The sequence below is a fragment of the Amblyomma maculatum genome, chromosome 6, assembly GCF_055883805.1.
Source record: "Amblyomma maculatum isolate TAMU_Amacu chromosome 6, ASM5588380v1, whole genome shotgun sequence".
Classification (NCBI taxonomy): Eukaryota; Metazoa; Arthropoda; class Arachnida; order Ixodida; family Ixodidae; genus Amblyomma; species Amblyomma maculatum.
Window position 1 is genome coordinate 107166731 of NC_139349.1, and position 14801 is coordinate 107181531.

The following is a 14801-nucleotide window of genomic DNA, read 5'->3' on the forward strand; positions in this document are numbered from 1 at the left end:
AAGAATGATGCACTGCGCTAGGTTTGCAAGCCGTCGGCGTGGCACCGACACTATATGCCGGGAAAGAGAAGAAGAAGAACTAGACGAGGCGTCGGGTGCTGCTGCTCAGGCCGAAGCCACTGCTGCACGGCGGAATGAAAACAAGAGGAGGCGGCGGGCCGAGGAATGTGAAGAACAGCGTGCCGAGAGGTTGGAACATATGGTTGGAAGAGACATATGAGTGACGCAGCAAGACGGGCGTGTTTTACTGCTGAGAAGAACACTGAATGTGACGATGGGGTTAATAGTTTAAGAAAAGTGGACCTTCACATTTGGGTGAGTGAGCTTGGCTATGCTACTCGTGAGTTTAAGCCTCGCTTCCCATATACGTTTTCTCATAACGCTAATTTTCATCAAAGCAATAACACTTTGTTCCAGGAGCATAGCTGTATATATGACGAACTGTACATTAAATAAAAGTGCATAAAAGAACATGCAAGAAAGAAAAGCCAAAATGAACACTACGCCACTTTTAACTGTACACGGAGTCATCTTATCTCACCGAAAAAAAAAAACCTTTTCTTTAAGCAGAAAATAATATTAACCGAATAAAATCAGAAGTTATGTTTGCAAAATAAACACCAAAAAAAGTCAGATGAAGTCTCAGAGAATAAAAACCGAAAACTCCAACCACATTCTACTCGAGGAGAAGCATTCTGTACGTCATTTCTCGAATTTGATTTCCTGGTCACTTTGGTAATTTCGATCAGCAGAAAAAGAAAAAAAAAACATATATTTTAATAATGTGATGCGAATTATCAGCGCTGACTGGTTCCTGAAATGAAGATCATAATGACGACGCCTCATACGTGACTGCTGCTAACAGGCACAAATAGCCGCAGTTGCCTTTACGACCGATTGGGATGATACAAAGCTTTCGGGAAGTGTGTCTACGGTCTGGGTTAGAGCCTCCGATTGAAAATCAGTTGTCATGCCTCCGAGCAGGCAGCTTTGTGTGCATTTACAGTAGTTCGTCTTATTGTTGTGTGGTTGAGGAAGCATGTCAGGGAGGTGCTTGCAAGCGCGTAAAGGGGAATGTCGACGCAAACCTGGCGAAAGTTCTTCAATTCCGCTGCTGCACATAATATTGTTTAACAATATGTTTCAGATAAAGACTTCCTTGAAGTTTCTTACATGCATGTTTTATCTGGAACTTCCCTGTGTCGGTTTTTCTTCGTGTATTGGACAGAGTTGGGCCAAACTGGACATTTCTTTGGTTTAGCATCTCCTAACGTTTAAATGTTGCGAGATAATGTCGAATCTGGCCTTAACTGCAACTCAGCCATCTAACCAAGCGTCCTGGCTTAACTTATCCCTTTATTGCAATCTTTTATTGTAGTCTCTTGCGAAGTCTAAGGAATGTATGCACACCAAGTTTAGCCAGCAATATGAGCATAAGGACAAAAACACGACATTGGTTTGGTTTGTTCCTTAGGTCCTAAAGTAGGGGCTTTCTGCTTGCTCTGAAGCACTGTACCCTATCTGATTGCTTCCTAGTATCACCTGAACGTGCTAAAATGAAAACGCTTGTTGCCGAGAGGACGTTAAGAGGGTACTGGGCATGTTTCCACAAGATGGTCGAAGAAGAAAGTTGTTAAAGCATTGACATCGCAATTGGAACTCGCCAAAGGACTCACATAGATCGTCAGTGATTGCTAGATCATCTGCGTGGTTAAAATCAGGAAAAGTGAAGTAGACAAAACGAGGATTAGGAACGGTACAAATAACTAAAACTAGCACAGCGTTGGGATCGGATACCCCTTCAATTACATCGCACTCATAACCATTGTTAATAAGGGATAGAGTGATAAATACCAAGTCTAGAACAGCCGCCTACCTAGTGCATTCACAAATGACTTGACTTCAGCCGCAAGACGGTGAAAACTGTAGCAGCTACCCTTCCAACTGACACTTCATATCCGCTTACTGTCATGGATGACCAGTCGATACCGCGTTAAAATCGCCTATACAAATAACGTTTGAGGAAGAAGCATTGTAGTCATGTAATAACTTACTCAGAGCATGTAACTGATCGATATCGCAACCAGGCGGGCGATAAACAACCCCTATTATGAAAGATGAGTTTTCTAACTGGACCTTGCACCATAAAGACTCCATGTGTAGTGAGACCGGGAGCACAAAAAAATATAAAAATACGGATGTTGGATTGAAAGAAGAGGGCCACGCCGCCACTATCATGTGGCCATGCCTCTGTGACTCTAATGATGTGACGCCAATAATAACCACCCAGGTACAAGCGCAACGCCTTGAAATTCTAATTGCTCGACAATAGAACGGGCTCTGCACCTTTCTGCGATCATTCTAAACGCTGTTTTGGACGCTGCGAATCCAACCAAATTGCATGCACATTCAGCATGCAGGGAAGAGCGAAAGAGTAGCACCTGTACCATTGCCAGAGAAAATTGTGTTCCGAACTTAAGCAGGAAATTCATAATTATCGCGTAACCGGTTTACAAGCTAAGCCTGGTTAAAGGGCTGGTCCGTTGCGGGTCATGGAATAAAACAGTGTCGTGTTCTGTCTGCATACTTTCACGTGGTCGTGGCAATGCCAAAGGCCACAAATGAGGAGAAAATGAACTCGTGCCAGCGGACTTACGCCCACGAAAGAAATAAGCTAGTCAGCGGCGAAGATAGCAGCAAGCGTGCTCGGTGGTCGTCGACCTACCAATGGCCGGGGCATTCGTCAGCGCTCAATTTAAAGTCGTCGCAGAAATGTGTACATAATGGCGAAAAAGGTGACTAGCAACAGCCTAGAAAGTTGTAGAAAGAGAAGCGCGTGGCTGGAACCATTCGCGATACATCTGGGCTCATCTTGCGCGCGACCAAGATGATAACCGCGCCTCGCGACAACGAGTATGAACAAAAATTCAGGGGGCACTTTGGCTCACTAAAATGCTTCAAGGCGGAAGCCTTCCCAGCCGCACTGCTTAGGCATTGACTGCGAGACCGTTTGTGATTGACTAGAACTGTGACAGATACTGCGCATTTTCTTTGCTGCCAACCAATTTTAAACGCCGCTGATGCCTGCTGTACTGCGTTTACTTCTATATATGGTATGTGGTGCGGCGCTCGAGGAAGAGCCAAATGAAAGGCGCCGCACGGACGCCTGGATCGAACGCCCGGCAGGGGTCAAGTTCGTATATGCGTGAATCTCATGGTGACGTCATCACCAGTTATGATGTCATGATCGTATGTGACGTTATTGTCACTTCCGGTTATTAGACATGACCGCATGTCACGTCACATTCGGTCATGACGTCACGGCCGATGACGCCACCATGTGACAGCTATGGACGTCTCGAAACGTCTAATCATCACTATTAGTTAGTGATAGCTAACAATGACTTGCACTCTCTGAGTACTAGTTAACGTCTGGTTAGTGTTAGTTAAACACTGCTTAACTAGTAAGTGATGGTTAGTGATAATTACGAAGACCTCCAAATGCATGGGTTCCTATGGGCATCTGCTAAATTATTTTATTATTAGTCGTAAATTATATTGAAATTATCTTAAAAATGCCTTAAATCATATTCCGATATCATCCGATTGCTATTGATTAACTATCGATTCAAATGTGTTTGGCATATGCCCATTTAAGGCATGCACCCTAAACGCGGACACATTTGCTAATGACAGTATGAGGCATCAAAGGCTTCGCCTTAAAAAAGTGCAAAGTCGTTCCGTGCGCTACAATCACAGTTATAAGCCTTGTAACCATGCAAAACTGTACTTATTTTTCAAGCTGACAGCATGCGGTCGCCGCGTTCTGTCAGCTTGAAAAATAAGTACAGTTTTGAATGGTTCACATCAATAATGTTCGTCGTGCCAAGAGGCACAGAATGCCGGTATCTGTATACACATATCCAACTACGTTGCCATTCACTGAAAATGTGATTTTTTTTTTCTGTTGGTATGTCGGTATATGTGCGGCAGAAATGTAGTGATGAACTGAACCTGTTTATATTGAATTGCGAAAGGTGTCTAATTTTAATTGTCGCAAGAACGGCCTCGTTAGCTCCACTCCATACATGGCAAAATTACTTTTGAAAAGAAATAAATTAAATTACATTACTAATTACTTTGCTCAAAATCGTAGAAAAGTAATTAAAATGCATTATTTATTACTGCTCCCAAAAAGTAATGAAATTGCATTAATACTACTTCTACTGAGTAATTTAATTACTTTTAAAGTATTTGCTAGTTTTCATCCAGACAAAAACTAATCAAAGCTAGTAAACAAAAAAACAACTTGTTCTCCAGACGCGAACCACGCACATTATTTCGTCTTTCTGCCAAATTCCGTCCCAGGGAGTTATTCTTTCGCTCTTTTCTACAGCACTTGACATTGCAAAAAACAAGACAACCGCAAAAAAAAAAAACAAAAAAAAAAAAAAACATAAGCATGGTCGAACGGTCGTGCAATGAATGCCGAACCCAGCGTCTTGCTGGCTCGCAGCTGTCTCCGCATTTTGAAGGGCTCGAAGCTAACCTTATTTATTAGCTTCCGCAGTCCCAAGGATCGACGTCGGCACTTGCGCTCAGTAATACTCACGCCACGGTGGCACACCCCATGGACCCATCCGCCTGTCTATCGAAGGAGCAGTGAGCAATTTAGTAAAAGTAATTTCGAAATAAATTAATTACTTTTGCTGCGAAATTACTGCCAAAAGTAATTCATTACATTACTAAATTACCAAATCGAAAAAGTAGTTCATTACATTACAAATTACTGAAAAAAAGTAATTAAATTATAGCAATTTCATTACTGTAATTCAGTTACTGCCATGTCTGCCCCACTAATCATGTTTTTTCTGCCAAGGTCGTCGTCAAAGGTAAACGTCGTCGACGGCAGATTCTAGATCTGAAAAATCCGAGATTTCCAACTTCCTAACCGAGGAAATCTTGATTTGTCTCGTTTCAGCATGACGCTGCATATCTGCAGGGCGATATGCCCGTATGGTACTGAATAGTTGTTTTGTATATTTTTTGCTGACACCTATGAATATCAAATTTGTGTGTGTCGCGTTTTTCCCCGCTTTCTCCTATTTGACAGCTTGTGGGGTATAACGTGAAAGGAATTCTCCCAAACGCATGACTTCTTTAGCGTACGCCACCTCTCCCTTTACCCCAAGCTCACGTATCTATGAGCACCTAAATAACGCGGCCACCCATCGCAGATTCGTGAGAGCGTCTCCTTCCTGTCTCACCTGCATAATTTGGCCAACATGTGAACGCGCGAGTTTGCTTAGACATATTACTCTCCCGGCGACTACGTTCATCACTGTCGACGATCTTGGCAGAAAACCCAGAACAAAAAGAACAGTTGGGCTGCCGACATGGGGCGACTAACGAGGTCGTCGTCGTGGTCGTCTGGGTCCGAAGTGTTCTTCGTCTTCGGGAGGCGTCCATTATTTATTGCTGGAGCGCTAGGAGTCGACAGACACCCTTCGGAGAGGTTGTGAAAGGGGGGAGGAAGCGATGACGACGAGTTTGCACGAGCGGCGACGCGAGGTCGTCCCCTGTGCAGCACCCCCTTCCCCCGCTCTGGTCGCCGCGTCCGGGGCTTGGGTACCGCGAGTCCTTTTTACGAGCACGGCTCATTTGGGGCCGGTCGGGGCGGACGGCTGGCCATCTGGACAGCCAGCGCTTGCCCCCGAAAAGTTTTGGGGAGGCCGTGAAAAACGCCTTTTCCCGGAATCCGGGCTCGGCATGCGGGGCGAGTCGAGCCTCTTTCGTCGAAGCAACCCAGACGTGGCCCCTCAACGCTGACGGCTCGTGTACGGTCTGGCTGGCGCCCGTTCTGTGCTGCGTTCGATTCAACCGTGGTCCTCTGCACCGCCGGAACCGGTTCACGGTGCGCTGCAACAAAGCGCTCAATTCACAGAGTTTCCTGCACCACCGTCCGCGATTGAGTTTGGTGCAGTCGTGGTGCCGTTCTGGTGCAAAGAATTGCGGCACCCTCCGAGGAGAAGGTGCAGAAAAGCGGTGCACGTGTTGACGGCGCTAGTAGACGACGCGCGCTTGTAAACAGCGATGGTCCACTTAGGGGCATTTTTTCCCCGTCGTTGACCGATCTGGTGTCCTTCTCCGTGAAAATGGCGAGTTCCTCTAAGGTCTCTTGAGACAATCTGAATAGCCCCATGAGTTCAAAGCTGAAATATCTAGCAACTGCGCTTCAGTTGTATGGAAACTTGGTTAATTGGTGTCTGTCCAAACCATTCGATCGACCTCGGTCTAAACCACGATGTAATAACTGTGCTGCCGCGAAGGAAAGCACAGCGTCGGGTTTCTCGGCGACTCCAGAAATTCCTTAAAAATGACTTTGGAGATGATATCGTCGGTGGCCTCGCGAGGCACGAATATAGCCTCACCGCGAGAACTTACAGCTCGCGACGAACGGGAACAAGCGAGCAGACGACAAGGCTCGATTGAAGAGGCCGCACCAATAATGTGTGGCGCTGCTGACGCGCAGTGACAGCTGCGCCTGAACCACAAAACTGGAACTGGACCTCACTGGCACCTGACTGACACCAGCGGAACTATTTCAGAATTGGTGCCGAGAACCAGTTCTGAATCGAACAGACCTAGAAGTATAGGCCATTAATGAAACAATTGTTTTGTTTTTTTTTCAGCCAATTTTTCGCTCTTATGGTTAAGCAAGAAATTCCGTCATTTTGCAGTGATGCTAACTGCAAACTCCGCAGTATTTGAGAACAGACCCCAAAATCTGAGCGATTTTCGGTCACGGCTAACTCGGCCTGATCACATGCATGCAAATATATTTCGTTGAAGGCGATATAAAAGCGGGGTATAGCTTCTATATTGGGAAATGTGAGGGGCCACTCGTATGTGAGAAATATTTCACTGTAAAACTGCGCATTTCGGACCACTAGGTGCCCAAGAATGAAGAGGACACGGCACGAGCACCCTCCTCCACGCAAAGTCAGCCGTGAACACGTCACCTGAACGGCACGCCCTAATGGAAAAATCATCTCTGCATGAGATGCACTCTGACTGATAACAAAAAATAAATAAATAAAAATAAGTTAAAAACTCCCTCAGAAGGAGGTGGCCAGTAAATGCGAGCTAAGCAGCAAAACAGAAGCAGGAATAACTTTTTTATATGTCTTAATTTCTGTATTAAATAGGTATAACTTTGCAGTATAAGTAAAGTGCTCAATGTGGGTTTTTTTTCTTCTTCCTTGAGGAGGAACAAATTTCTTTGTGGGAAAATCGTTATGAACAGATATTTTTTAAACCATAGATAAGCTTTGCAAATGACAGAGCTGCCCCCCTCCGAGTTCCTTCCATAAGCTCATCCCTACCACACTGCACTGGGGCAAATCGAGGGAAGATTTTAGGCGAGGGATTTTGGAAACTGCTTGGGGTGAACGCCGCCCGCAAAATTCAGCGCAGCATCCGGCGCCGCGCACTTGGAACGGAATTTTTGAAACGAGACAATCGCGGGAGGGGCTTCTCAAATCGGGGCTTTTGAAAATGTGGCATGTATAATGGGACAGAAAGCTACTGGCACATTGTGATTTCGTGCACCAACCTGAAATCGAAAGGAGTGAGATTCCAAATTCATAGATATAGAATTAGGGACACCTTAAAACCGAAAGTCGGGATGTTGCCGTGACAACTACGATTATGAGCAGCCGCGAATACATGGGGCCAACCGGGGACATAGCTTTGGGGCCCACAACCGACACAATAACATCCGGCCCTCAGATTTCAGAGCTATACCAAAGAGAGCGGTATTAGCGCACCCCGTATATTTGAAGGTGCCGGCCCTAGCTTTTCAAGTGCATGGCACAGCCTGAATGGTAAGTCGTTAACATAATGGCCGGCTGTTACTGAAATGGTTGTCAGCAGCCGCAGGCAGGTGTGTACAGCTGCAGGGCCCATGTCTTGTAGATCCTCGGTAAATATAGCAATATAGAGTAAGTATTCGGAAGCTCGGTATATACGTACATCATGACGTACATCAGGCTATAGCTCTTTATATTTGTTCAATGCCGCGGGAACATCTGCCAAAGACGATAGCGTTAGGTTCTGCGGAAGCTATGCACTGCAGCGCTGGGCAATGCGAATTTTCTCTGCTAGATTGGATGTATAGAAAATTTGTGTTACTCTTTAAACCACTGAGTGTAAGAAAATGCAGCGGAGAAGAAATTGGTAAACACAAGGGACAGCTTTCACGAATCTTAATGAAAATGTTTTTTAAAGGCCAAATTTTCTGTCAACATTTTCATAGAATATGATTGCAACTCAATTAACGGAGCCTAATTAGCGCTGTGATCTTAATGCTGACCGAAATTTTGTGCAGTTTAGTTCCACGGATCAATAACCAGGACCATGGTCATTGTGTTTTGCGACCTTGGCCATCTCAAAGATCAAGGCCGAGTTGCTTCCAACTCATATACCCTCTACCTGTGCATTTCCATCGTGTTATTCGCCACAGCAAAACGAAAACCGCGGGGCTTTCGGTGCATCCGAGATTTTCTACTGTCATATACATCTTCTTTATCTGCCTACATTTGAATCTCATTTACAGCATCAAAAATACATAATCGTGCTTGTAAATTACGTATACTCGTTAACGCAACCTTCTTAGCATTGCATTCATATTAAACTTTCCCTCGAGGCTTTGTTTGGTTGGCTCACTATTGTCCCCGCCGGGGTGGCACAGTGGTTATGGCGCTCGGCTGGAGTTCCCAAGGAAGCGGGATCGAATCCCGACCTCGGCGACCGCTTTTCGATGGAGGCGAAAAGCTAGGCGACCGGGTGCTGCGCAATGTCAGTGGACGTTAAAGAACCCCAGGTGGTCCAAATTTCCGGAGTCCTCCACTACGGCGTCTCTCAGAGCCTGAGTCACTTTGGGACGTTAAACTCCACAAACCAAAGCAAACCGCTCACCATTGTCTCAGCATTAGATGAAAATGCCAGAAGTGTTTTTGCGCGCCTGCATACAGAGTATAACAAGGAAGGGACTACAAATGCGAAAATAAACGCCAAAACAAAGACCGCTTGTAAGTTGTTTGGATTTGGCCAGCTTATCACTGTTCCATACTGTCTCGAGTTAGACCTAAACTTCCAGCACAGCAGTGCGCTAACCAAGCAGGTATAACTGTCAAAACATCCACAGCTGCATGCAGACGCACTCCTCTCTTTTTCCGTCCGGAATCCTTCCTCTCTTCTTGCCCAGTCAGCTCTCGTTTTCCACCCTATTACGGCGTTATGTATACTTTGCACGAAGCTCGAGCTGCAATCACTCCTTCATTCGACGCGCCCGGGTATAAAAGCAAAAAGAAGACGACGAGCAGCCGCGCCGTGGCTCCATGTTGTTGCTTGTGCGCGGTCTCCAAATTGGGCTTCAGCGTGCCAGGCGGCGGATGCTCGCAGCTCGCGGAGGTGTGGAACCGTGACGGCGTACGTGGCGCACATATCCCCGAGAGAGCCCGCCGCGTTGACAACCCGCTTATTAGCGGACCGGGACGACACGCTGAGGGCCCAGCTGCGCTGCTTCCTCTTATTTTTCGGCCTGGTCTTCTTTGTCTGCGGTCAATGCGCGGGAGTTGGGGCATAGAGTAACCGACGGGCTCTTCGTAGACAGAACGTGTGTGTTTGCGCCGGTTCCGAGAGCTCCAATAACAGCGAAGAGTACTGAAGAAGACATTGTGTATAACGCCGTGTTTGCTATATATTAAATTAATTACTTATTTTTCTAACAAAACTCGCTTTTAAATTTGCGCTTTTTTAAGACCGCCTTGCGCATTCAGTGTCTTTATTATCAGGTTTGTTTAAGCTCAAAGGCTAAAACGATTAATTGCACATCTATAGTCTACCACGGTGACTTCGTGGCATTTTCAGCAGAACATCAAATTGTATGAAAACAGCGGCACTGCTGTGCGATGTTAGCGCACGTTAAATATCCCCAGGTGGTCGAAATTACTCCACAGCCCTCCACTACGGCTCCCCTTTATCTTCTTTCACTTTCACTCCCACCTCCCTTCCTTGCCTTACGGCGCGGTTCAGTTATCCACAGAGAAAGTGTGGCAGATACTGCGCCTTTCCCTTCCTGTGAACCAATTATTTATTTTTTTTTTCCCCCTGGTATCCTCTTCCCTCAGGGGAAGCCGTTGATTTTTCCGCCTCTATCCGGCCCACATCACTACACAGATGGCGCGGCTGACCAAAACTGAAAGAAGCATCCTCGGCGCACTGGACGCAAATTCAGAGCCAGAAATAGATGAACCGAGAGATCTACCCACATCAATCAGGAAGCGGCTAAGCCTCTTCCGAAAAACCTGAATCCTATACACCACGAGTGTAAGAGGATGGCCATGTCCCTAGCTCTTCATAAGACCATGCATAAGCACCAGCCGAGTGTTATCTACGTTAATGCGTCTGAGTATGCAGTTCCAAAAAGAGCATTTACAATGGCAGGGGTTACGGGAACACACGCTACAGCCCTCTCGGCCTCCGTCCGTGTACGCACATCCGCAATGGCTGAAGAGGCAGCCATCGCTTTAGCCATTACAAATTCAGAGGCAGATATTATCATCAGCGACTCCAGGACTGACACAATTTCGCCCAAGGTAGAATTGCACAATCTACTCTAAATATTCTTAATAAGATTCCCTTTCCAGGCAGGGACATTGAATTGATTTGGGTACCGGTACATTCTGGCCACCCTGCAAACGAAGCGGCTCACTAGACAGCCCCGTTTAGTCGGCCGGGCGGTGACCACCTCCGCTCTGGGGACAGCCAAGGATAACCTGATATCATTTCACGACTTAACTCACCACATCCGCCTTGAACGAAGGAAGTTTCCGCCCCCGCGCAACGGCTTAGTAAAGAACACGAAATTACCCGGAGAAGTCTCCAAACACTCCTTTCCAAACCAGGTAGTTCTCTGACATATTTTCCCCAGCCAATTTTCTGCTGACTGCACACTGTGCGATGAGAGAGCTACCCTACACCATATTCTCTAGGTGTAGGGTAGCTCTCTCATCCTCTTCCACAATTAGGAGAAATCCTGCATCCAGATGACTGGGAGACCCTGCTGCACAGCTCGAACCCGGGCATACAAGACCGGAACCTCAAGCGCGCCTATGAGGTCACCAATAGGCTTGACCTGCTGGCCATCTAGTAGGGCAATGTAACTCTGCCCTATATAACTATCCGGCTAATTAAAGGTTTCTTCTCTCTTTCTCTCTCTCTCTCCGCCTCTATACTTTACTTTTCTGACGTTCGAAACGAGAACAGTCCATAATTGCGGGGAATCTGAAATATTCCCCTAACCTGCGAAACCAAGCTGGTCTCAAACATTTTGTGGGGCTTACAAATCTACGAATGTACATCCCCCGTCAAAAGTTTGCAGTCCAAGAGAAGAGAAGAGAGAAAAACACTTTATTTAAGAGCGCAAATTAAGCACTCAACATATCCTTCGCCTGGTTTACCAAGGCAAGCTGGTCTTCCATCTGTGCCGATGACAGCCAGGTACTCCAGGAGGGAGGTGAAGGGAAGGGGATGTAGTGACTGGACTGGGCGGCTGGACAGGAGTAGAGGCAGTGTTCTAGATTGGCATACAGCGCAGGACAGTTGGAACAGGAAGGGTCTGAACGAAGACGGAAATGGAATTGTCGGGAAGGTGTAATAAGAGTGTTCGTTTGAATCCTACGAAGTATATGTGCTTGAGCAACGTTGAGATGCCGATGGGGGCGGGGTACGTGACTAAATGACGTTTTTAGTTGGCGGTAGTGTTCCTTAATTGTGAGTTTACAGGCCAACGCATCGTCCCACGTCGGAGGGCTTGACCAAGGGATCACAGGCGCCCGGATGTGAACATCGCGGGCTAGCTGATGAGCCAGCTCATTTCCTTTGATCCCTGCATGGCCAGGGACCCACCGTATCGTGACTAACGATGGAGCCAACGAGCGTAAGGCGTGGTGTAATGCTGTTTCTAGGTCCGAAGGAATTAGCCGACGCTGCAGCAACCGAATAGCCGCCATTGAGTCAGTGTAAATGGTGTACGAAGAAGTGCGAGGAAGTTCAGAGAAGGACATGATGGCATGAATGATAGGTACAATCTCTAGAGTAGCGATGGGGGGAGGATTGCTGTATGGGCCGCATGTATGAAGGGAAGGGTCCGCCTCCAAAGGGGTGAAGATTACATATGCAAGGACATGATGGCATGAATGATAGGTACAATCTCTAGAGTAGCGATGGGGGGAGGATTGCTGTATGGGCCGCATGTATGAAGGGAAGGGTCCGCCTCCAAAGGGGTGAAGATTACATATGCAAGGACATGATGGCATGAATGATAGGTACAATCTCTAGAGTAGCGATGGGGGGAGGATTGCTGTATGGGCCGCATGTATGAAGGGAAGGGTCCGCCTCCAAAGGGGTGAAGATTACATATGCAAGGACATGATGGCATGAATGATAGGTACAATCTCTAGAGTAGCGATGGGGGGAGGATTGCTGTATGGGCCGCATGTATGAAGGGAAGGGTCCGCCTCCAAAGGGGTGAAGATTACATATGCAAGGACATAATGGCATGAATGATAGGTACAATCTCTAGAGTAGCGATGGGGGGAGGATTGCTGTATGGGCCGCATGTATGAAGGGAAGGGTCCGCCTCCAAAGGGGTGAAGATTACATATGCAAGGACATGATGGCATGAATGATAGGTACAATCTCTAGAGTAGCGATGGGGGGAGGATTGCTGTATGGGCCGCATGTATGAAGGGAAGGGTCCGCCTCCAAAGGGGTGAAGATTACATATGCCGCAGAACCTGTGTCCAATATGGTGGAGTCTGTATATGCTACTGTCTGTGTTGATAAGGGAGGACTGTGGTGAGCTTCCTGAGCTTCCCTGTGACCATTATTCACACAAGGGGCCATATGACGGGGTAGAGGGGCGAAGCGCATGTTGGAGGGAAGGGGTGCAGATGATTCTTCGATAGGCAGGTTGATAGGAGACAGATTTGCTTTCTCTAGGAGCCAGCGACCCTGCAAAGTGCCAGACAGTCGAGCCAGCTGCCTGTCTCTGTGGAGAACGAGTAATGTGGGGAGGGGAAGAAAAAGGCCTGTGTCGTAGAGCCTCTTGTTTGAAGTGTGTACAGGGAGGTTAAGGGATGCTTTATATAGGCTGTTGAGCGCTGATGAAGCTTTTATAGTTTGCTGTTGTGTGAGTTCAAAATAAGGAAGAGCGTATAAAATTTTGCTTAGTGCTAGTGCGTGTACTAACTGACTGGCTTGTTTTTCTTGCAATCCTGCTTGGCGTTTAACAACACGCCTGACCAGGTCAGTAACGGAGCGGCACGTGCTAATCGCTGAATTGACACTTAATTGATTGGACCTTTCATGAATATTAATGCCTAGAATTCTGCATGAAGAAACCTGTGGGATAGGATGGTTGGCTAAAGAAGAGATATGTGATGATTGACGGATCTCTGATAGCGGGTACGCGATAAGAGGAGGAGCTCGGACTTTTCTGGTGCTGGCTGGAGCCCAGCAGAAGTCAGAAACTGGGATATAATATCGAGGCCTTGTTGAAGTGTTGCCTCGACCTCCCCTGGGGAGCCTTGTGTGCACCACAGCGTGAGGTCGTCAGCATAAAATATGTGAGACAAGTTTGGAATTTTTTGAAGTTGGCGTGAAAGTGGGGCCATACCAAGATTAAAGAGGGTGGGGGAAAGAACAGCGCCTTGAGGGGTGCCACGGGTGAGAGCAAAGGGAAGGGAATTCTCGCCTGCTATGCGGAAACATGCAGTGCGATCTTTGAGGAAGTTGCGTATGTATGAGTAGAGAGTGGACCCACACTCAGTTTCTTGAACACAGCGAAGTATATGATCGTGGGAGATATTATCGAATGCTTTTCGCACATCTACTGCGGGCATGGACTTGGGAGGAGGGCGGTGAAAGGAAGGTATGCTGGAGAAGCAAAAAGAGATCTTGAGTAGACACGTGGGGGCGGAAGCGAATCTGGTTATGTGGGAGAAACGATGTGGTTTCCAGATGACGTTGAAATCGGTCCAACACCATCCGTTCCATCGTCTTGCCCACACAAGAAGTAAGCGAAATGGGACGGAGGTTTTGCAGTGCCGGCGGCTTGCCAGATTTTGGGGTCATGACAATGGTCGAGGAACGCCATTCCTGGGGGAAAGTTCCCTCTGACCAATGTGTATTGATGAAGGAAAGTAGTTGCTCCTTGTCGTGCTCAGGAAGGTTCCGGAGTAATGTGTAAATGATTTCGTCATCTCCCGGGGAAGATGTTTTGGAGTTTCTCGCGAGAGCCCATGCAGTCCAGATCTGCCAGCGTGAATTCCTCGTCGAGGTCTGGGTTATCTGGCCCTGAGTACGAGGGGTACGAGCATAGCAGTGGTGGGGGTATATAAAGATCCTGCAGTGTTTTAGTAAGCTGTGCTGGGCCATGTATGGTTAGGTGCTTATATGCAGTCCAAGGGGTTTGTTTCCCCGAGTTTGCGTTCCGAGTCTGCGTCCTCGCTCCTTAGCGACCTCTTCACAACGCGCGTGCCTCGTGTTCTCCATCCTTCAAAGCTCCGGACTGCTAGAGGGCTCGAGAACCCCGCCAAACAGCTTAGAAGCCATTCCTTTGTCTGTATAATATACTTTTGACGTAGGCTTTACATTCTGCGACTTGCCTTGCGAAAAGCAAGGCGCCCGTGTGCTGTGCGATGTCAGTGCACGTTAAAGAACCCCAGGTGGTC

General features: G+C 47.2%; 1 pseudogene; it reads right to left on the reverse strand.

Moving 5' to 3' along the window:
- Positions 1 to 11492: 11492 nt before the first annotated feature.
- Positions 11493 to 14202, reverse strand: LOC146186523 (uncharacterized; annotated as a pseudogene).
- Positions 14203 to 14801: the final 599 nt, after the last annotated feature.